Source organism: Petaurus breviceps, unplaced genomic scaffold (genome assembly GCF_028583685.1).
Source record: "Petaurus breviceps papuanus isolate PSGF00001 unplaced genomic scaffold, PetGlider_PUasm1.0 37, whole genome shotgun sequence".
NCBI lineage: Eukaryota > Metazoa > Chordata > Mammalia > Diprotodontia > Petauridae > Petaurus > Petaurus breviceps.
The window spans coordinates 26712604-26737602 of NW_027186296.1; the positions used below are offsets into that span (position 1 = coordinate 26712604).

A 24999-nucleotide genomic window follows, 5' to 3' on the forward strand; every position below is an offset into this window, starting at 1 on the left:
TAAAATACAGGTATGTCAACAGCTAGAGCTGAACACTGCTATTAGGGTACATATTTGTATCATTTCTTAACTACTGTAGCTTATGGTCTGACAAGTAAAGCTGAATGTTTCTGACAGGTTTACTGTGAATTAAATAATGTACACATAAATCTCTGTCTAGTGGTAGATATTTATGCAGTATAAATCCTGTGGGAACTATAGAAGAGGGCTATCATTTAGAAATTAATTGAGGAGTGTTTAGTTAAATTCTTTTGTTCTAAAAACACTCTTGGTAGATTACTATAGCAAAATAAGTATTCTAGTAGAGTTACTTAAATATCCTTTGTGTTTATTAAATGGTTGGAAATCTGTGGAAAATTGTAAGATAAAGTGACATCACAAAACAGTATAACCCTGCTAAATTGTCAGAAGAGAAGGAAGGTCTTTCCTTCATTCAGAAAGTTTTTATTAGATGTTTATTGTGCATATAGCCCTGTGCCAGGGGCATTAGGACTCATTAGGAGTAGGACTCAGTGTCCTCAGATAGGTCTTCTAAAACTATAAGCTTCATAAGGGCAGGAACCATATACCATTCCTCCAGAAGGCACTTAATGTATGTTTATTGAAAGCACCAGTGGAAAACTAGAAGATTGCTGCTTGCCCCTAAGGAACCAATTATCAAGAGGCAAAGTAGATAATGGTGTCAAATTTGAACAAGTGCAGGATGATTATTTAATTACACCTTGCGTATTAGCATGGCAGCATGGTGTTTTGAAAAGCGTGCTGGACATGCAACCTGCTTGCTCTAACACTTCCTAGGTATTTTGTGATCTTTGTATGATCCCTTGCAAATCAGTTAACTCTTCTAAGTTGATCCTTGCTTTCTTAATAAAGGTTTATTGTAAAGTGAATGTTCTATCAGTTTTAAAATGTCATATAAATATGAGATATATTACATATTAAATTTAACATTTGTAAATTAGGAATAGAATCTTTTGACCATGAGATTACCGAACATTTAATGAATCAGGATTGGGGGGAGAGGTAGGTGGCCAGCAAATTAGAGAGGGGTTCAAAAGGAGAGATGAAAAGGAGGCAAAGACAAATTTCCTGTACTTTGTAAATTTTATCAAAAACCAACTCAACCCCAACTTTCTTCTCCCAGAGACTTTACAGAAAGAGATTGCCCTCCCACCTACCTCTAAGACAATTTACTTGTCTAAATACTAGTTCTTGCCATTTAATTCCCATAGACTTTTTCTTCTTCTCTTTTCTCTTTCTTTTTCTCTCTTCTTCATCATCTTCTCCTTCCTCTTCCTCTTTCTCCTCCTCTTCCTCATTATTATTATTAAGTGATCTATTCTGAGCAGCACTGCGTTATTTTAAAAAGTAGTTTATTCTTACTAAGAAGTTTATTTAAGATGAAGCAGTTAAATCTTAAACTTCCTTCATTGTTGCAGTCTGTCAGTTTCTCTGGCTGTAAGCTATGTTTATCTGCTGTGAGGCTCACTGATATATTCAAAACTAGGGAGGCATGGGTATGTATAGCTGAGTTCTCATGCTGGGGATTTTCCAAGAGATGCTGGAAGATTTAAAGTGTCACATTTAAAGATGTTGAAGTGTTTTAAAGACACAAGATTTTTTTTCTTAAGAAGAGGGATAGGGTCTTTAAATATGTGTTTGTGTCTTGATAACACACACACACACACACACACACACACACACACACACACACACTCCGATCTTGTAACTTCCCCATGAGGCAAGTACTTAGAAACCCACATAATAATTATAACTGTTCTCATTACAAATAGGAGAATGCTTAAAGCCCAGTGGTGATTAAAAGATAATTTTGTAATTTTTGACTGCAACTTGCTTTTTCTTTTCGATGAAAATGCTTGATGTTTCATAAATAATATTGATGGTATAAAATGTTTCATCAGTTCAGTAACTAATACTTAAAAGTATTTAATAATTACCTATTATGCCATGGTTTTATGACATTTTAATCAAATTTTAACAACTGAATGAGTATCATAGAAAGGACCTATATATTGTCACTTGCTATTTTATATTTATTTTAAGATCTACATTGAAATGGTAACTGCTGAATATGATGTGGTCTTTTATCCACTGGCCATTTGATACAGTTACATTTCTCATTTTTCTTTGTGTAAAAAAATTGTATAAGAAGCATTGTTTGTATTTATTTATGTAACTGATGTGATGAAAATTTAGGTAGCACTTAGCACAGTGCCTGGCATGCAGTAAGCACTTAATGAATGCTTATTTACTGACTGATGTTACCATGCGCAGGATGTCTGTCTTAATTCAGCTATAAAATTTGCCTACAGATTGAAAATAAACATGAGAGTATAAAAATATTATTTTCCCTTGTTCTGAGCAATAATAAAAAGGAAAAAAGATGACTACCAAGATAAAATAACATAAAATAATCTACTCAGTCAAGATGTATAGTGTCCTTATGACAAATTTCTAAGAGCAAAATATACCCTGTATTGCATTAAAGGCTGTGGAAAATTTTGGGAAAGAAAAATAAATCCTAAATTGCCCAGCAAGTTGTAAAGATCCAGCTTTCTCTCTGTGCATACTCATTTTTTAACCTCTGACAGCATAACAATTTTTAATATGTCTTGTTAGTGCCATAATGGATTGCCTTGAAAGATAATAGCTCCAAAGGTCAATAATGCACACAGTAGGAAAGATTTAATTAATATGACCAACAATGTGGGTTCTAAAAAATATAAGCAAAATCTTTGTTGGCCTGTTTATTAAAATTTTCTTGTTCCTTATAACTCATTTTAAAAACAGGCCTCCAAAGAACAGAAAATAAAGAATAGATTATGCTTTGTCCCTGTAAGGTTCATAGATTGAATAAATAGGCATGATGTTATCGGCGGTCAGAACCCGTAACATTCAGCACTGAATCTTTATAGTTTATCCATTTGTTCTCTGACTCAGTGGCATGGCATCAGTATTTTCTTTTAGTAATGAATTTAGATTAGCTGTACCATTTGTAGAAATTGCAATCATTTTTTATGCTCTTTAATTCATCTATGGGTAGGGAAATCAGTTTAAAAGTAGACAGGGAAGCTGTGTTCTTAGGAATTCTCTAGTACTTCAAAGATGCTTCTCTCTACAAATCCTTCCCCCCCGCCATTCTGGAATTATGGAATCATAAAAAAGAAAAAGTAGAGAATGGAACTGCCTTTACTATCTCATTAGGCAAAGCACAGGCAGTGAGGTAGCACAGTGGATAAAACACCAGACCTAGAGTTGGGAAAACCTGAGTTCAAATCCAGCCTCAGACCCTTATTAGTTATGTGATTCTGTTTAGTTTCTTAATCAATAAAGTGAATATGATAGTAATAGCATCTGCCTCCCAGGGTTGTTGTGAAGGTCAAATAAGATAATAATTGTAAAGCTCTTAGCACAGTATCTGGCACATAATATAGGGTTATATAAATAATACTTATTTTTAAATAATTTATTATTTCTTGTAAAGAAAAAAAGTATGTTTCTTTTTTTAACAAACTGGTAATAAATGAGTATCAATCCCCATGTTAATGGACCAAACTTTTAAAAATATATCAGAGGAAAACCCTAGTGTCCAATTTTAAAGATGAAGATAAAGTTTGTAGAACCTATCAGAGTTCCCATTTCCCTGTGGGTATTTTTATCTGCCTGAGCAAGGCTAGTTTTGAGCAGATTGTCAAATATAGTTTCTCCCACTTCCGAATGACTGTCTAGATGATCATCTGTAATCTTATGTAAACATTGGTATAGAAAAGTTTGATTTCAGATTTTTGAAAGGTATTTCAGGCTATTTAATAGACATCTTTAGTCTCTGCCTCTGTGTAGCTTTTATATTATGTGCATGGTTCTCCAAAGGTTTGTTCTGTATATATTATATTAGACTATTTATTAGTTTACAAGATGAAATAGAAATAAATTAGTAAATAGATATTGATATACAGTTTCTAAGTGTGTGACTAAGACTGAGAAGGAGAGCATTTGGTATCTGAGGAATATTTTATAAGCTACAATAAACAGGGACTCATTTTAACCTCAAAAGGAAGTAATCATTCATTGTAGCGCCAATGCAATATTTACAGCACCCACAATCATGATAAAGGCCATGACTATAAGTATCACATGATGTTCGACTGCAAAATATAACAAACTCTCCAGATAGAGGACAGAACTGAAGCATTTATTTAGACACCAGAAAACCCAGTCCCAGAACCAGTAAGCAGATTCCATCATAATACCAGAGATATTCAGAAGCCATAATAATGCTGAGAGCCACAGCATCCTTCAGCCTTCCCACAAACTAATACAAGATCAATATTTACTCACAAACCTCTCTATCTCCTTAACGAGCGTCCTCTCTCCCCCACCGTCTCTCTAGCTCTGACCACCAGCTTCCTGTGGGCTCTGCTTCCCTTCAGCAAATTCCTCCCACCACAGGTTCCATGTGACTACATTCAGCCTATTAGGGGGCAGAGTTTACTTTTAAAGCAGGAAGGCTTCAAATTCCCCCCTAGGTCTATTAAGGGGCAGGGAAGATCTTCAAATTCCCATTCCCATTCCCATTCCATGGACATAATAGAAATATGGGACACTATCCCTGTCCCTGAGAGAAGTTGCACTCTAGCTATTCAAAAATCTGTTTCACATCCAGCCTGAATAAACTGAAGACCCTGAAATCTTATGGATTACATATTCCCAATTAGCTTTCTTTTGTTAGAGGTAGCTCTGGTGTGCCCTTCAGACTGGCCCCCCAGCTGTGTTGGGGTGAATGCATTCAACCATTTGCAAAATCTACAATGTTATGGAGCATAATTCTATTTATGCTGCCTTTAAAAAAATGTGAAAATTAGAAAACATCAGGCAGGGAGAAGGGTCAGTGTACTAGAATTTTTTAATCTAGGATTTCCTTTGCTAATATGGTAACACAATTTGAGACCATACCTCAAAACTGAAGCTCTCTGATAATCTGCCAAATCCTAACATGGAATTTTAGGTCACAAAGCAAAGTGAGAAGCATAACAGTGTTCAATGCTCACCATAATCTGAAACGGTATTGATAATTGCTGAATTTGTAAAAGTATCAAATTCAGGTAATCCTAATATACAGTCGAGACATAAAGGAGATAGCTAGAAGGGTCTTTCTAGTCCAACCCCCTCATTTTACAGGTGAGCCTTGTGGAGGTGAAGTGACCTGCTCAGGGTAACACAGGTAAATAACTCAGGCCCTCTGACTCCACGACTATATATGCCTCTTCTTGGAGTCATGAAAACATAGGCTGTAGTCCAGCCTCTGACATTTCATAGCAGTGTGACCCCCAGGCAAGTTAGTTATCCTCTATTTGCCTCACCCAACTCCCTGGGACTTAAGTGATAGGTTGTAATGACATAAATGGAGAGAGTTCCACATTGACAAAATTACAGATTCTTAATTACTTAATAAGCCCCTGTTGTGTTCAAAACACTGTACTAAGGACTGAGGGAAATGCAAAGATTAGTAAAACTTGGCCGTTTCCCTCATGGAGTTCACAATTTAGTAATTGCAGTAAGGTAATGGGAGTTTTGGTTATGGGTCAAGGGAGAGGTCATTTTAAGAGGAGGAGAGATATCATTTGGCAAAGCAGTTTCAGGAGCCTGATTCTGCCTAACTACCCCCCTACAAAAAATCTTCCTCTGTTTTGAAATGTTGCCTAGGGCCAACCTGTATTCTCCATTCCTGTCAGATCCCTGATATAAAGAACCAAAATATTTTTGGAAATGGCTCTTGGAGCTCAGGAGTCATTATAGATCTTCTTTATACAATGTCCAGGTGTGAATGTGAGATGATGACACTAGTATTTTCATTAACTATATCGTACAGTTATTTAAGATTTATGATGCGCTGTATAAATGTGAATTACTCTTGTTCCCTAATCCCTTTACTCTACTGAGGAATTTGATTCTTTGTTTAGGAAGGGATCTTTGCTCCCTGGGACAGAGAAAACCTTCCTCCTGCCCATCCCAGAGACCTCTCTGTGCCTTTGTCCTCTTTTAAATTCTTTATATGCACCCCTAGCGGGGCATCCCTAGCAGATAGAAACTCAGGGCAGACCTTTCAGTGATGGGTCCAGGGCTAGTTGTGCATGATGAGCTGAAGGCACAGGCTCTAGGGTCTTCACCTGCAAGGTCTTCATCAGGAATATTGCTTGAAGTTGTCTCAACAACCTGTTGAACTATGGCAGTCCCAGATGCAACATGATCTCTCACAACTGTCACTGCAATAGCATCACTTCAGCCTTGCAGTTGCCACATTTGCGGACATTCCAGGAGTACAGCAGCTGGACTGTTTCCCTTTTGTAGGGATTTGAAAGCTTTGAAGTTCTCTGGCAATTATAAGACAGTAGACAAGAATTTCCTTTTTTATGAAATTGATAGAGCATGACAAAAGTTCTATAAATTTATTCTGAAGTTAGAAATTCCAGATATTTAGTTGTATATCAGTATATGCCACTTTTCCCCTCCCCCTGCCAAAAAAAATCCTTCAGAATATCTCATTTCCTTTCCTTTGAAGAGCTTATAATTTGAAAAATAGCTTTTCCCCTCTCTTAGATGCTTATTCTTTATCTAAACTATAGTAATATAATGCATTTAAATAAAATGTATAAAAGGAAAACAAAACTAATCCAAACTATTCACATCTTTCAAATAATAGCACAAGATGGTCTTCTTATATCATGAATTCAGACACTTGGGAGTAGATTTTTGGTTTTCCCTTTGCTTATTTCAGTGTTAGTTCAAGGATTTTACCTATGTAGAAAACAAAAAACTGCCTTTGAGAGGTAGATTTGGGCTTAGAATAAAGTAACAATCCTAACCTGCAAAAAAAAAAAAAAAACTTAACTTTTTTTTAACATATATTTTCAATAAAGGAAACAACACTCCAGAATTTGCAAAAGATTTAAATTTGGTGTCAGATTTAAAGAGAGCAGTTTAATTTCCTTTTGTAATGCTTCTTTAAAAGCATGTTTATATCACTTGGTAAAAATAAGCCTTTACTTCATTGCTCTTTGACATGTGAACATATTACTAATATTTTATTTATTAGTCCATCAGGAACTGTCATCTTGGGAAACAGTTGTAGTTGGCATCCATCCCAAACTACTTTTCAGTCAGTGAAAAAACTATTTGCAGTTTGACCTACTGTAATGTTTATGTAAACAACTGTGATGTTAAGTTAGGGGATGTTTAGAAAAAAAGATTAACTTTTTTTAATTATCATTTCTAATATGAGAAAATATCAAGGACTTTTTTTTCAATTAAAAAATAGATTCCATTCTTAATTTCACTGTACAACAATGGTATAAGACTAAGACTCCTATAACTTTAATGTAAAATTATGACTCATGTAACTATTTTGCCATTCCATATCAAATATATGACCATGATGCCATTGCATTTGGAAGAGTAGAGAATAAATTTTAGTCTTCCCCCCACTCCAAATTAAGTGTCTTCCCCCCAAATTAAGTGTCTTCCCTGTATAGTCTGTAATTTCTGGTAGCAAGACTACAGGTTTTGGGTATTTTTTTATGCTTTAACATCTTAAATCTGAATTTATATTAGATGTTTTCACGTTGTTATTTGTGGCAGTAACCTAATTTTTAAAATGTATAATGTTTATATTTTTGTTCTAATTGATTCATTAGTTTCTTGTTCTAAGATGGGGCTATGTGCAGGGAAGGAGTTGAATTCATGATTCAGTAGAAATCTTAAAACTCAAGGTCACCTAGGGATCAGATAAATTGATAAATTTTATTCTGGTTTTCTGTTTTCTGATAAGTGATTCAGAAACACCATTATTTTTGAGGTTTTGTGGCCAAATTGTTACCCCTACGTAAGAGCTGTCGTTAGATTACTAACAAGTTAGATGCTCTAACTAGTCTTCACTGTTGGAGTTCCTGATGTAGATACCTTAGGACCCAATGGGGAGCTTTTGGAGCAAATCTCAGGTTAGAAATGGAAACAAGGGAAAAGCTCTGAAAAGCAGGAACAATGTGATTTAATACGTGGTTGGCTCCTTATCCCAAATTATATTTTTACTGCAGTGCCTGATTATTTTAACTACACTTTGTTATAATGCTGGATTCCACCAAATACAACTTCATTTGGACTAATAGCCATCCTATTATTTATAAGAAATATTCCTATGGGGGCGGCTAGGTGGTATAGTGAATAGAGCACCGGCCCTGGAGTCAGGAGGACCTGAGTTCAAATACAGCCTCAGACAATTAACACTTAATAGCCATGTGACCTTGGGCAAGTCACTTAACCCCCAACTGCCCTGTCCCCCCTCCTCCAAAAAGCAAAAACAAAAAAAAATTCCATGAATGACCATCAGTTCACACATTACTATAAGTAATATTTCAAAGTGGATGCTCCATAGGCATATTTTTAAAATTATTTTTTTCAACGAACAATCATTTATTTTCTTTTGCTTCACCCCTCACCCAATGAAATAAAAAAAAAGAAAAAACAAGACCCAGTTAGCATCTAGGTGTAGTCAAATAAATTAAATTCCTGCAGTGGCCATGTCCAAAAGATGTTTGTTTCATTCTCTGTCTTGAGTATATTACCTCTCTGTCAAATGGTGGGTTGGATATTTCATCATCTACCCTCTAAAGTTAGGCATCACATCAGTCAAACTGGAGACATCTTAAACTCAACTTGTTCAAAACTGGACTCTTTATCTTTCCCATTAAACTCTCCCTCTCTTTCAAAATTCCTTACCTTTGTTGAAATCCTTCGAATTTCCCAGGTACATAAGATCAACATGGTCTTCAATTCCATACCCTCTCTCACCCCACATAAACGATCACTTGCTAAATTTTGTCATTTTTATCTTCATATTTTTTCCCAAATGATCACAACTCTCCCCTTGCACCGTTATCATCTCTCACCTAGATTATTGTAACTGGCTCTTCAAATTGGTTTCCTTGTCTCAAGTTCTGATTTCTTTAGTCCAGCCTGCACATTTATTGCCAAAATAATTTTCCTTTAGAATGGATTTGACCATGGGGCTCCTTTACTCAGTCAACTCCAATGGCTTCTTATTGCCTCTAGGATAAAATGTAAACTCTTTTGTTTAGCTTTCAGATTCCATACAACTCTGTCCTAATTTATCTTTCTAACCTAATTGGGCATTTCTTCTTTCCGCTCCCATCCCTGCAGTGTAGCCAAACTAACCTTCTCTCTCTTCCTCACATATGACACCCCATCCCTCATATCCTTGTCTTGCATTGCCCATCCTTTATGCCTGGAATTCATTCCCTTCTTGCTTCTGTCTCCTTGATTTCCTCTCTTCCTGTAAGATGCAGCTTAAGCACTATCTTCAACATGGAGCCTCACTTAATCTCCTTAAATTCTAGGGCTTTCCCTACCTAATTTAACTTGTATGTGGATGTTTGGATATTTTGTGTTTATATTTATTAAGTTAACATTTACATTGTATATATTTATATATGTGTGCGTATACATACATACATATATATGTATGTATGTGTGTATATATATATATATATATATATATATATATATATATATATATAATGTCTCTCTATTAGAATGCAATCTTTTGAGTGGGGATTGTTTTCATTCTTTGAATGAACTTCTATTCCCCAATACCTAGCACAGGCATATAATAGGTGCATAGTAAAATACGTGTTGGTTGTTTGATAGTAAAAATTAATTTCATTAACATTATGTTCATGACTGAAACCACCTCTCCTGAGGGAAAAGGAGTTTTGATTAGTAATATGATACATAATTTTGTACTTTTTTTTTTTTTGCTTTTTTTTTTTTGGAGGGGGAAGGCAGGGCAATTGGGATTAAGTGACTTGCCCAAGGTCACGTGGCTAGTAAGTGTTAAGTGTCTGAGGCTGTATTTGAACTCAGGTCCTCCTGACTCCAGGGCCAGTGCTCGATTAACTGTGCCACCTAGTCACCTTCTGATAATTGTGTTTTTTAGAAAGCTTCTAGATTAGGATAGTCCTATTTTAGGGTACTAGAGCAGTGTGAATGTACTGGGTATGTATGGGACTGGAAAGAGAAATACCACCAATTTGGAAAAGGTTATAGAAAAAGCAAAGCCTTCCAAAAATTCTATCTCCAGTGAGTTACCTTTGTTAGTCTTATCCTCTCTCCCCTCATCTATCTAATCTACTCCTATGGTTCCAGTGATCATTTTTCTTGATGATTATCAAATCTGCAACTCAGATTTTTAATTCTGCTCCCATATTTGCATTTTCAACCAGATATCCCACCCAGATCTCAAAGCTAACACATCCAAAATTGAATCAGAAATTCAAAATCGCAAGAGACCTCAGACCATCTAGTCCAACTTGTATCTGAACAAGAATGTCTAGTTCTATAACATACCCAAGTGACTATCCAAGCTTTGCTAAAAGTCCTTTAGTGAGAGGGAATCCACTAAGCAGGCCAATATACTTTTGAAATCCAACTCTTAATTGTTAAGCAAGTTTGTTCATATGTCAGTCCTTGTATATTGGTCTGATCATGCCACTTCTCTGAGAAAGAAGGAAGGAAGGAAGGGAGGGAGGGAGGAAGAAAAAGGAAGCTTTAGTAGCTTCCCATTGTCAGAGAAATGAAATAGGCAGGCTTTGAGGCTTTCCATGATCTTGTTTCAACCAACTTTTGCAACCTTATTTCATATACCTAGGAAAAGTGGGAACTGTCTAGAGAGATTGATGAGGATGTCCAGGGAACTCATCAATCAACTTAGATTTTAGAAAAACATCTATAGAAGATAGAAGTAACTGCAAGTGAGTTTAGAACAGTCTTCCAAGAGGAGTGTCAAAAATGCTAAAGCTCAGGATGGGTTTAGCCTGACAAGGAAAAATAAGGACAACAAAAAAGTTTTATATCAAATAGTGTTAGGGAAAAGAAGGTTAAAAAGGGATGGTACTGCTCCTACCGTATGGGATAATTATAACAAACAATGGAGAGAAAACAAAACTACTCAACTTATTTTGTCATCTCTGACAAAAGAATTATTTTTGGATGGGTATAGACAAAAATGAATAACAGAGAGTAGACAGTCAAAGACAATTAGAGAAATGGTAAGTGATCACCCATTTGCTTTTAACGAACTCAGGTAACTAGACTCAGATAAAATATGTTTCAGGATACTACAAGAACTGATGCACGTGATTACTGAACCACTATTGATGAAGTTCAAAAGATCACTGAGCAAAGGAGTATGCTTCAAGGGTAAAAAGAAGGGTAAATTTTGAACTAATTTTTAAGTTATAGCCAGTGATACTGACTTTGATTCTTGGAAAATTTTTATGAAATCTTAAAGTGATGGTGAGTGGGGGAACAAAAGGTAAAGAAAAAGTGCTCCCAATAACTAACAGATGACCAACATAGCTTCAAGAGCAGGTCTTAATCATATTAAGCTCATTTCCTTTTTTGATGAGGTTACTAGACTAATAATTCACTGGACTGTTTTAAATAGTTTTTTCCTAAACTCAGCAAAGCTTTTGACAAAGTTACTCATACTATTCTTGCAGACAAAATGGTGAGATAAGTACTACATAACATTACTTTTAGGAGAATTTGGTGCTGGTTCTATGATTGTATCCAAAGAAGAGCTTCTTTATCAACTTGAAAGAAAATCTAGTGGAATGCCCCAAGTATCTGTTCTTCATCCTGTGCTATTTAATAATTTTATCAATCTTAGGTAAAGAAATAGAGGGAGCATACTTAATAACCTGTAGCCAATGTTGAACTTGAAAGAAAAAACAATATAGTGGATGACATAGTCAAGATGCAAAGATGTTTCAGTGAACTAGGATATTAAACTGAATCTAATAAGATGAAATTTAATACAAATAAATGTAAAATATTTTATAGGATAAGGGATGCATGCATGGCTAGATAGCAGTCTGTGTGAAAAAGACTTTGGTCTTTTAGTGAACTATAAGTTCAGTATGTGCCAACAGTGTGGCATAGTAGCCTAAAAAACCACTTTAATCTTAGGATTAATTAAAATAGCCACAGTACTCCCAAAAGAAGGACGTGATAGTTCTATTGTACTCGGCCATGGTTGATCATCCTCTAGAGTGCTGTGTTCAAGTATTAACATCCCATTTTAAAATTCTCCAAAAGTAGAATGGGCTATCTTGAGATGGTGGATTCCCTCTTATTCACAAGAGGAGCAACGTTTAGATGACCGCTGTTTAGGATGTTGTCAAAAGGACTATTGGTTATATATGAAATAGAAAAGCTGCCCTTTGAGATGTCTTCTTACTATAAGGCTATGTGATAGTCTTATTGAAACGAATTTGCTTTAACTGGGTCACTCACCCTGCCCCTTCTTATCTCCCTGCATTTGAGTACAGAGCCCCACATGCCAGAAGTAGATTAATTTCACTACCCCCTCTTCCCCATAGACACATTTAGTAATGTGTATACTTGCCTTATCTCTTCTACTAAAATGTAATTATCCTATCATGATGCCTTGTATAGAATAAGTGCTTGATAACTGTTTGGTGAGTTGAAACTGTTTGTTGAAAGGTGAACTTTGCTTCTTTAAAAGTTTTCCCTTGGATACTACAAGAATATGCGCTCAGAAAATGGGAAAGAAGTCCTATAAGGATTCAGAATTTGGGATCATTAGTAATGGAACTCAGTTAAACTATCAGTTAAGATTAATTTTATGAGTTAACCTGAAATTAAGCCATCATTTGTAATCTAGTATATATGGGCAAATGTGCTTCAAAGGTCAAAGAATCAATTTGCAAACAAACTTTAAAAAGACAGTCCATTTATTAGTTTTTTTTCTTTTTTTTTTAAGCAGTTGGGGTTAAGTAACTTGCTCAAGGTTACACAGCCAGTTATTTCTGGGTGTGATGCTAAGTATCAGAGCCCGGATTCAATCCCAGGTCATCCCGACTGGGGCCAGTGCTCTTACTCACCGACTGACCTGGCAGCCCCTAAGCAATTGGGGTTAAGTAACTTGCTCAAGGTTACACAGCCAGGTGTTTCTGGGTGGGTGCTAAGTGTCTGAGCCCAGATTCGATCCCAGGTCATCCCGACTCTGGGGCCAGTGCTCTTACCCGCTGTGCTACCTGGCCGCCCCCATTTATTAGTTTTGATGTATATTACTGTTGAATATTTTCTGAGTATACCAGATAACTGTCACTCATTTATTCAGTAAGTATTAATTTAGTTCCAGCTGTTTGTGTGGTACTGTACTCTTCCTTGTGAGGAATAGAAATCCCATCCCTCAAGAAATTTACAATTCAATTTGGGGGGGGGGGAGAATAATCAGTTATTTCAGAAACAGTAGCAAAGTATATGATACAGTTCCTATCATTTTGCAACAGCTGATTTGGGAATTTTTAATTGTGCTCCTTTTTCTTTCAGCTTCACAAAATATATTTGAAAATCAGCAGTTTATACAATAATTGCCATATGTCTATAATTTAAATTGCTGCATTGCTTATTTCCTGAATCCTTTGGTAACTGAGGGTAGTGTTTCATTTCATGGAAAGGGAAAAAAAAACACAATTGAAAGGTGATGATTTGCCTCTATGGTTACTGGCCCAGTTTCCTGGGTGTGAATTTATTTGTGCACTGAGGTCATTTTACAAATATTGCTTATTTCACCATTCTTGTGGCGTTCCTGTCAGCTTACCAACTATGCAGTTTTGTTCCCTTAACATTTCTGGCAACCCTACACATAGAAGATGACAAAAATAGAATAGAAAAATTTGCTTCCTATAGCTAACAATTGCTAACCACTTCTTTTAAAACAGATCAAAATAGCCAGGGAGAAAAAGATTTTTAATTCTGGCTTTTGCTAGTAAGATGATAAACATGGTTAACTGTTATTAAATTTGGTGAGAAAATATCATTGCAATTATAACACGGTGAAAGACCCTGTTGTGAGTGTGAAGAACATCCAGGCAAGGCATCTGTTTTTATTGCAGGCTTCGGCTAGTTTCCCTGACTCATTTCCTAACCTTTGTGGATTTGTGCGATAAATACTTTGTTGTTGTTTGCTTGATTTTTCCACATCTTCCCCACAATCCACAGAAAGTTCTGTGTGGAACCTTGTTTTTCAAAAGTGAATTAAAATTAATCTTGTTCTTCAGAAACTTGGTGATCATTGGAGACAGTGTATATACATAAAGTAACCCAAAACCAAGTTGTGAAATCATGCTCCCCTCAGTAATCCCCAGACTTGTTCGATTATGCATCTCTGTCAGCTAAAACCAAAGTTGATCACTTTGGGTGATCAACTAATAGGTGTATATTTATGTGATTATAAATTACAAGCATGTACCATAATAATACTAATACTGTAAAACACAAGTGATGTGTATTATGAAGCAGAAAAATAGAAATGAAATAAGAATGAAATAATATTTGATCCTAGAATCAGTAGGAAGTTCCTGGACTTTATTGAATGGGGAATGACATAAGCCTAAGCTTTAGGAAAACAACTTTGGCAGCTGGGTGGAGGACGTATTGGAGAAAGAACAGACTTAAGGCACAGAGACCAATTGAAAGGTTCTTGAAATAGTCTGAGTGAGAGGTGATGATAGTCTGAACTAGGGTGTTAGCTGACTGACTGGGAAAAAGGCAACAAATGGAAGAGATGTAGAGATAAAAATAATGAGATATGTCAGCTGATTAGATATTTGGATTGAGGGAAAATGAAGATTCAAAGATAACATTAAGTCTGTGAGCCTGACTGGAAGGTTGGGTGTATCCTCAGGTGTAATAGAGAAGTTCAGAGGGTGAGGTTTGAGGGAAGAGTTAATGTAATGAGATTGGAGGTACAAATCACATTCCATCCTTGCCTTCTCATACTATGGGGCTTCCTCAGACCTATCCAAAATAAAAAAGAGGAATGTCAAGGTTCTCATTCATTAGTCATTGCATTGACATGTAGGGCCTACCCTCTGAGGGGCATCTGTCAGAGCCAAAAGATGATATGGAGTCAGAGGAATGGCATTTAAGGGCATGCAATGAAAATGGTAGATGTGATTACACTGTAGAAAAGTCCAGCAGTTGATTGTGATGCCCATATGGTGGGATGGCATCCATATTTCTACCTTTCAACTGGTTGATCATGCATTCTATGGGATCGTGCTGAAGTTCTCTTGGATTTAGACCCCAGCCACTCATGGGAAGTCTAAGTCAACTTTAGAGACCCCTGCTCTGGAGGAAGAAGACTTCAAAAGGTTACAGCTTATTTAGCAAAAGGGAACATATTTATAGTAAGAGAGTTTGAGAAATTGTGAACGCAGGATGAGGCAAAATATTGGATTATATATAAGGGATCACTCAAGAGCTGCGAATTGGTGCAACCATTCTAGATAACAATTTGGAATTATTCAAATAAAGTATTTAAAAAATTTTTGTCCATACTCTTTGACCCAAAAATTCCACTGCTTAAGCACATGTCCCATTATTAACAAAAAGTAAGTCTCCATTGATATTCACCAAAATATTTATAACAATACTTTGTATAGTAACAAAGAACCAAAATAGATGCTCATCAATTAGGGAAGTGACTGAACAAATTGTGAAATATTAATGCACTGGGATATTACTGTGCTGTAATAAGATAAATACACAAGAGCATGGAAAAACTTAGATGAATTGATGCAGGATGAAGTAAGCAAAACCAAGAAATCTAAATAGTGACTACAATGTAAATGAAAACAACAATACCATAAAACAGTTGACAGTAAATGTTGCAAAATATCAAAGAATAAGCATGGCCCCAAAGAAGAGATAAAAGATAATCAACCCTACTCTTTTACAGAGGTGGGAAAGTCCATGGGCATGGAACATCGTATATATCTTCAGACTTTTTCCAATGTAGTCATTGGTTTTGCTAACATTTTTTCTCTAAAATTTTTTATTATTTAGCTTGACTCTTTGGGAGGGAATTAGAAGAGAAATATTGGAAGAAATTTTCTTTATGTGAAAACAAAAGATAACTACTATTATTATTTTAAATGTAATTATTTAAAAGAAAAAGAAGGTTGCAAAATTATAAAGAACAAATGACCCACCCCAAAAGAGAGATGAGAAAACAATTATTTCTACTTATTTGCAGAGGGAATAGCTCTAAAGCTATTTATTATGTTATGAATGAAAAGGAAAGAGGAAAAAAAATGGCAGTTCAGCAAAACTAATCAGCATATCAGTCAAACTGTATAGTATATGCAATTTTTCACATCTATAGTTGCTCACTTATGCAAAGAAGAGAGAGAGATAAATACTTTTGTCTTTACTTTGGTAACTGCCTTGACCATTTTAATTACACAGCACTCACTTTATAAAATGGAATCTTTAAAGGAATCAATGTCTCAATTTCATCTGTAGTATTTTTAATATAATTTAGAAATTGCTACTTAAAAATTCTATTTTTAATTTTGAGTATTCACCAGAACTTCCATAGAGAAAAGAATGTATTATATACTCAAAATTGAAAATTATAGCTACTGTTAGGTGATGGTGATTTTATTCCACTTGGAATCCCACAACTCATAACATTGGAACTCTTATTAGAATGGTTGTAAAATTTCAACAGGGCTATTACAAATCACAAAAGGGAGGGAAAAGCTTGCTGATATAAAAATATAAAGTTAATTTCATTTTGTGAGGTGAGTGTATTTTTAAAAAAATAGACTTTCCAAATCAAAAGAGTGAACACATTTACATGATACAGTTTGGTTGCTGTTGTAGCATTTTATTGAGTTGCTTTTATACATTATCAATTCTGCTAACAAGGAAGGCTTATCTTCTATTCAGTACAATGATCAATTTTAATTGGCCCTGTAGTATTTAACGTGACATCGCTTGGAACAGGACACACTTGGCAATATGAGGAAGGCAAGCATCAGTGGTGATTATGGCTCCTCCCTGCCTCTATTGTTTTTTCTAGGCACAGACACAGCCTGGTCCTCTGTGACATACAGCAAACGCCAGTAACCACCTTTATACATATTAAATAAAAGAGCAAACTGAAGGGCAATGATTCATTAGGAGAGAATTTTGAGTAAGCAAATTAACTCTTATTTCCATTCATCTGTGTTAGAGCATTATCAATAAGTCCTCTTTACTCTTCAGCTGCCCCCAGTGAACTGGTTGGGGATCTGTTTCTCATTTTCCATGTTTAGAGACATGCATACACAGATATATACATAGGTGGGCAGGGAGTGTCATATAGTGGAAGAAGCATTAGTATCAGATGACCTGAGTTCAGATCCCTTCCTCTAATTCTTACTGCCTGAGTGACCTTAGGGAAGACACTTCACCTCAATTTCCTCATCACTACAATGAAAGGTATGAGTTACAAAGCTTCAGAGGTCTGCTCCAGCTTTAAATACGTTATCATCTCATCTACCTTGTCCTTTTTGGTCGAAGCAGTTTGCTCTTTGATATTGGTAGCGCTAGAAGTTATTGGATATGCAGTTAGTTTTAATTTAAAGAGAAGATGACTTGACAAAGCTCACCCCCCACGCAAGCATCACCGCTTACAGCTCTTTGGAGTACAGTTTTAGCAGACTCAACTTTTCAGGCGCATCATGTTTCTACATCCACTTATCTGACCCAATATAGTATTTTACCCCAGAAATCTTGTTGGGCAAACAATCAGCTAGTGGACTTTGGTGACTTATATTTCTCACTGATTATTAGTTTCTTTTCTTGGGTTTGTTCTCTTGTGAAACTTTTGCAAAAGTAGCCTGTTCCAGTGAAGAGGTCAGCCTACAAAACTCATTTTTAAATGTTTCTTGCACATACGTGTGTATATATAGATGCTTTATTGAGCTATTCAGGTAGATTTGCAAATAATTACTTAGAATTTTCTGAAAGATTTTTTTTTCCTTTAAGCAGTCTGACCTCCCTTCAGGAGATACACAAGTAATAAAATAAATGATAGTACTGTCTACCATTTATTATTCATAATGACCAAGAAGCTATTTTCAAGATGGTAATAAAACACCACTTAAAACTAGCTAATAACACCTAAACATCTTCCTTGCTTTACTTGGACACAGAATCAAACAACTCCATGTCCTTTTCTTTTTCCATCTAAATCTTTTATCCCAAGAAGGAAGTTGGCCTTAGGATTCTTGAGCCTGTAATAAAATGAACAATGCAGCAACAGGTTTATAGAATCTGAGAAACACTGATTTGGAAATATGAGCTTGAACAGCTTTTTGCTTTGTTCCTGTCAGTCAAAAAAAAATTTAATGGTTGGTAAGAAAAGCAACTGATTATATAATGAGTTAAGGCTTATGAGATTCCATGCCTGCAAAATGTCTCATCTGATCTTCACAACAACCATAGGGCTATAGGAGTATAGATTCAGAGCTGAGAGGTACCACAGAGACCATCAAACTCAACTTCCACATTTTACAGATAAGGAAATTGAGACTGAGAGAGATTTAATGACTTACTATGCTCACACATTAAGTAGCTGAGGCAAGATTTTAACTCAGGTCTTCTTGACTGCCATCCCAGGGTTCTACACCACTGTGCCCCTCAGAGGTGTAGATACTGTTATTCCATTTGAGAGATAAGGAAACTGAGGCTGAGAGGTGAAATGACTAGCCTTTGCTCACATAGCTAGTAAATATCTGAGGTGGATATTCCTAACTCCAAGTCCTATGCTCTTTCTACTAAATGCTAAGACTGTGTGTGTAGAACTTTTGCTGTGCTTGATGAACTGTTCTTTTCCCCAGGCTTCCTGTTTCTGACCTAAGTTAAAAATCTTGATATTCTCTTGGATTCTTCTTTTGGTTTAGTCTTTGGAATGGAGTCTTGTCCTACCTCCTCTGGTTGTTCTAAGGATTAAATGAGATAATACTTGTAAAAAGCACTTAGCTCTATATCTGACATGTAGTAAGCACTTGATAAATTCTTGTTTCCTTTCTTCAGTCATGAACAGCACATTCCTCTTTTTGTTTCGCTTAATGTAGGCGATTTAGTGCTTGGGGAGATGATAACTGACCAAGATTCTGTGATTAGACTCCCCTTGTCTTGGTGAAGTTAGGATGTTCCTTTTCACAGGAGGATTTAAGACAAAGACTAGATGGCCACTTGTTGGATATGTAGTAGAGGGGATTCTTGTTCAGATATAGATCTTATTGCATGGCCTGACCCCTGAGGTCCCTTCTAACTCAGAGATGGTGTGAATCTGTGATAATGGTTGCATGGTATCTTCAGATGGAAATGAGGAAACAAGACTTGAGTTCTGATAAAATAACATCAGGTGGTAAAAAGTATTTATAATAGGTTATATATGTTGAAGTTAAGGCTTTGGGATATTGAAACAAAATACTGTATTGGTCTTCCGTGCTTACATCTTTTCCATCAAAGATGGTTTTTGACTAACTATTCATAAGGTGAATTATCTTTTTCCCATTGATTCCTTTAGTCAAATTGTAAATATGTTTCTTTTGGGAAAATCTTTGAGGAGAGTTCGTTTAAGCAGTGGATTCTTTTTTTTTTTTTTAATTGATTTTGTTTGTTGAAGTTCTACTGACAACAGGGAGTTTGGGTAATCTCTTAAATTCCCTTATAAAATGTCCTAGAAGCATAAAAATGCTAGAGCTAGAAAGGCCCTAAGATGTTGTCAAGCCTTTATTTTTTAGAATAGGAGATTAAGAGATATAAAGTAACTTGCTAAAAGTCACACAGCTGATGAAGTGGCAAACATAAAACTGCAAACCAAGTTCTTTGTCTCCAGTTTTAATGTCTTTTCTACTATACTGTGCTGACTCTCCACCTTCCAGGTTTATGTTTGGCATTTCTTACCTTCACTTCATAGACATGGAAACTGAGTCCCATATAGATCAAAGTAATTTACCTATAACCCTATTGTTGGGCATACTGGTAAATACTAAATGCTTATTCAGAGAATGAATTCAGTATGTCAGTGTAGGAGACTGAAACAGAATCAAGCTAAATTTTTTTTCCTTTTAAAAATGTTACTACAAGCAAAGGTTCTGAGCAGGTGAGAGGGGTACCCTTTAACAGATGCCCTAAATATAACAAAAGACAGTGTACTAGGCAAGGGAGTGTAGTGGGAAGCTAGAATCACCAACGTTAATGAGTTGACTACCAAGAACACTAAAGGGGCTTTGTAGGGCCCTTTTTTGTTTTGTTTTGACTGTTTTGACAGTGACTGGGGCCTATTATGACAGGCAAGATGGCTTCTGAGTTCAGAACTCTGCTCCCTTTTGTCACCTACATTAGTTTTGTCTTTTCAAACATCAGCATCTGTAGATAACACACTCCCCTCACCTCTTCCTTTCTAACTCCCTTACTCTCTTTGTCCTCATAAGTGAACTTTTAAAATGTAAAAATTAAGTGCAATGAAATTTAGAAGATAATATTTGACCAGAGAAAACATATATTCAATTAACCTAGATTGTTATGGGTCACAAACTTAGTTTCATGAAAGTGGGGGTCGATAAATCTGTCAATGTATTCATTAGTTAAAGTGACCCTAAGAGCAATAATTCAGCATGGATTTATACACAACAAACCAATTTTAAAAAATTATCAGGTAAAGTTAAAAAGCAATTCTGTTCTCTGGATGCATATTCACAGGCAAAAAAAAATTCACATCATACTAAGATAATATTTGTAAATAATGCTATAAAGGAACTTTCGCTTTAATGGAGATGGAGTGGACCTAGAATTCCTAATTTTTGCCTAAATACTGATGGGGAGAGGTGGAAATTACTTTACTTGAATTATGGAAAATCAAAATCATTCTATAGTATATATCTTCATAGCAAAACTAAATTTGGGGATTCAAATCCTTGCTAATATCCAAAAATATTTTATATTCAAGGTTTGGAAGACTTAAATGGACAGGAGTGGGCTCCAACCAAAATTCTGTATAATTTTCCTCCTAGAAAATAGAAAGCCTGTGTAATAAACAAATAGTCTTTATTTTGAAGCTCCAGCTACTGATGTATTCTAAAGACTATTTATTTTATATTCTTGTATGTTTTACCATAATGGAGCCAGCTGTTAAGCCTGAATAAAATCAGATGGCTTGCTGCTACAGTTGATAATGTGAGGTATCCAGTTAACTTAAGGCAAGCCACAAATGAAGTGATGAATATTTTACAGTGACCTTAGGCAAACATGCAGACAGTAATGAGTAATGATACTTGTGAGATAAATAAGGGGAAAGGAAGATATTATATGTTAACTACTATTATCCAAAGTTTAAAATATCAAAGTAGCTGACAGAATATTTTCGAGCAGTGATATCAAGCTAAATTTTTCACAATCACATTTGAGCTCGTAGGTAGTTTTTTATGTGTAAGAAACACTTTTGAAGTAAGGAATTTATTAAATTTGTTTTAGGTGAACCTAATTAGTTGTATTATTTTTATCATGTTATTTTATAGTCAATGAATACTTTTAAAAAAAAATGTTATACACAGTAATAGATTTTTATCTGATCATTACCTCACTAACATAAACTTATGTGTAGGGATTAAACAATTTCTCCCCAGCAAAGTGGCATTTCTAAGTTAGTTTTTTTTTAAAATCAGTTTATTTTATTGTGTGAAGAAGAATGACATTTTAAACCTATTAAAATCTTATGAGGTAGGGAGGAATTCCTATACTTTCACTTCACATATTGGAGAATACCATTTACTGCTAAACATTTTTCTGAAGATATATCATCCCTGAGAGGCAGCTCCTCTCATTTAGAATAAGTCATTTTTAAAAGAACCTTATTTCATTGATTGATCCTCAAGCTACTTTCCAGGACCTTAGAGATCAAGACCTGTCTTATAGACACTCGAGTTGTAAGGAACAGCCTGATGGAATCATGTCCTTTGAAGACCCATGAGGCCAAAATATTTTTTTTACAACTGGATAGTGAGAGGGAAAAGAAGCCAGAGAGGATTGGAAGGACAACATAGGTATCAAGGCTACAGTTACTCAGCATTGAGAAATTCCCAAGGAATAAGATGATCCAGAGCTCTAGCCTGGGTTCACCTTTCAGAAGAACAAGAAGGTTAGAGAGGAAAGAGAGGTCAGCCTTTCTGACCCCTGCTCTCCCCAGTGCCCTAAAATAAAACAAATGAAAATTGAGAACTAATAAAAGTCTGAGCATGATAATACAGCCTTCCAAATAAGATTTCAGTGCAAGGAGGAAGAAGGTCCCCAAGTACACCTGAAATTCTAAGAGATAAGCCTGTCATTCCACTAGGAGTGATAAAAGGCTGAAAAAGACAAATACCCCAGGAGAGGTTACAGCTTAATGTGAATGGTTTTCACCAGAATATAAATGATGATAACAATAACAACAGCATACATTTATTAAACTACTACTCTCTGTACAACACTCCACCCTTGGGAAGATAACAAAATTTAGATAAAACTAGCCTCTGCTTTCAGGAAGGTTTCTGTCTAGTAGGACACTAACCCAGATAGCACTAAAATGTACTACTTCTGTGACCTTGTACCCAAGATTCCTCATCTGGAAAATGAGGAGATTGTACTAGAAGACCAAGGAGGAGATTGTACTAGAAGACCTTTAAAGTCCCTTCAGACTCTAAATCCAATTACACTAACACACAATATTACAAAAATAAGGTAGTAGGAAATATGAGAGAGTGCCTAATCAGGTGTGATCAGAAGACATGGCTGGGCTCTCTGGTAAAGGAAGAATTTGATCTGGTCTTTAAATCAATCAGTCTATAAACATTAAGTGCCTTCTATGTGCCAAGCACTGTGCCAAGTACTAGAGATACAAAAAGAGGCAAAAGATAGTCCCTGCCCTAAAGGAGCTTACAGTCTAATGATACAGAGAAATGAACTTTGCTTATTCATAGTCACCCTAGTTTATGTGGAATATAAAATTTAAATAATTTTTTAATCTGAAAAAGAACTATGGTACCAAATGTGAAAGGTCTCAAATGCTTGGCAGAAGAGATTGTACTTTATTAGGTAGGAAATAGGGAGCCACTAAGAATTTTTAGTAAAAGAGTAACTTGTCCACATCTATGTGTAAAAAAGGTTATGCTGACAGAGGTGGAAAAAAAGATTGGAGGAGGAAGATAATGAAAGCAGGTTTATCTTTTAGTAAGTTACTTTGATAATCTTGGAGGGGGATTACAGTGGAAGGAGAAAAGAGAGTGGATTTCAAAGGTACTTAAGAATTGAAAATGAAAGAATGTGATAACTTATCGAACATGAGAAGTAAGGGAGAAGGAAGTCAACATTAATATCATCTGCAGTAGAGACAGTGAATGGTGAGACCACAGACCAAGTAAGCTCAACAGTAGATACAATTTGGAACGAATGATGAGGAACTCAGTTTTAAATAGGTTGAGTTTCAGGTGCTCATGGGACATCAAACCAGAAATATCCTATTTGCAGTTGGAGATTCTGGCCTGGAAGTTGACAAATAAGGAGTAGAAACAGAGATTGAGGAGTTAAGTTAAGCAGCATAGGAATGGAAAGTAAAAACCATAATATTGCCTTGCTGTGAGAGAGGGAACATTCATGTTAAAGATTTGGCAATAAAATGACATGTTTTGAAAGAAACAGAGAAGGACCATGTAAAAAGAGCACCAGAAGTTTGATGTTCCTGAAGCTAGGAGAAAGTAGAGTATCCCATTGAAGGAGATGGTCAAAAGTATCACAGTTAAAGCTACAGAGAGGACGAGTAGGACAAGGAAAAAGGAAGGAAGGAAGAAAGGGCCTTTGGATTTAGTTACTAGTATGTCACAGATGATCTTAGGGCAGTTTTGATTGAGAGAGAGAGAGAGAGAGAGAGAGAATTTTTTTTAAATGACTAATGACACTTCTGTATATTTATAGGCCATGGTGAGGGACAGATTGCAGATGTATGAGATAGAGGGTGATGTGGGAGCAAGTTCCCAGAGGAGGTAGGAGGGAATTATTTGGAGAGTGCAGCCTTAGTGAGTAGTAGTGATACCTTTTCTTTTGTAACCAAAAAAAAGGCAGAGGGAAGCGCATGTTTTAAAAAGTCTGAGGAACAGGAGACCAGTGAAAGATGAAGTGGTTTCACCTTTAATGAAAAAGAATAAGGGTGACATTTGAGGGTAGCATTGTGGTTGAAAGGAGATAGGCAATGATATGAAACAGCTGTGGTGAAGAAAGTGTTAAGGAGGTTTAATAGCTAAAGACAGTAGAGTTTTGAAGGATTGTCAAGGATCTAGTTGTCAAGGATTGTCAAGGATCTAGTTTGAAGGATTGTCAAGGTACCTAGTGTACCATAAACTTAATATTAAGTACTTTCCTCTTTCCTTGGGGCAAGAAATTGGAAAGCAGCAGATTATGGGGCACCTGATGTGGAATAGTGGGGAGTGACCATATAATGACAGGTCAGAGTCACTGAAGATGATTTCCAGAATCACAATTTTACCTAGAGCCTAGTCTCCTTATCTTCATCTATGTGGGTTCTGCCATTTAAATGTGTTAATAAGCAAAGGGAATTTTGTGTGGTCAAGGATTCAGGAGCCACATACTTTAGTAGGAACTATGAGGTCCATTATTACTTGAGACCTAACAGAACTTTATGAACTGAATTATCAGTTTATATATTTTTTTAAATCTTCTGACTAAAAAGTCGCCTATTCTCTATAGACCTCGTTTTTTCTCATCTACAAAATGAGAATCTCAACTGGATGATCTAAATTTTTTTCTACCTCTCAATATCTAATAATTAATTCTGTGGTATTTACCTTTTACCTCTTCTACATCTCTAATTTAAAGACCAGACTGGAATTGAGTCTAGTCTTTTGGTTCTACTTCATCTTTTTGCCTCTTAAGTGCCCTGCTCCTAGCTAATAAATAATCAGCCCATCTTGGCTTACTTATTAGTTGCATAGTTTTATCACTATTTAAGCAAATGACTTTTAAAATTTTGGATTTATTTTT

At 35.7% G+C, this 24999-nt stretch overlaps 1 protein-coding gene across 5 annotated transcripts in view; it reads left to right on the forward strand.

Moving 5' to 3' along the window:
• TCF12 (transcription factor 12) overlaps positions 1-24999 on the forward strand; it is a 430344-nt gene that overhangs the window by 235211 nt on the left and 170134 nt on the right. The gene's annotated exons all lie outside the window — the stretch shown is intronic.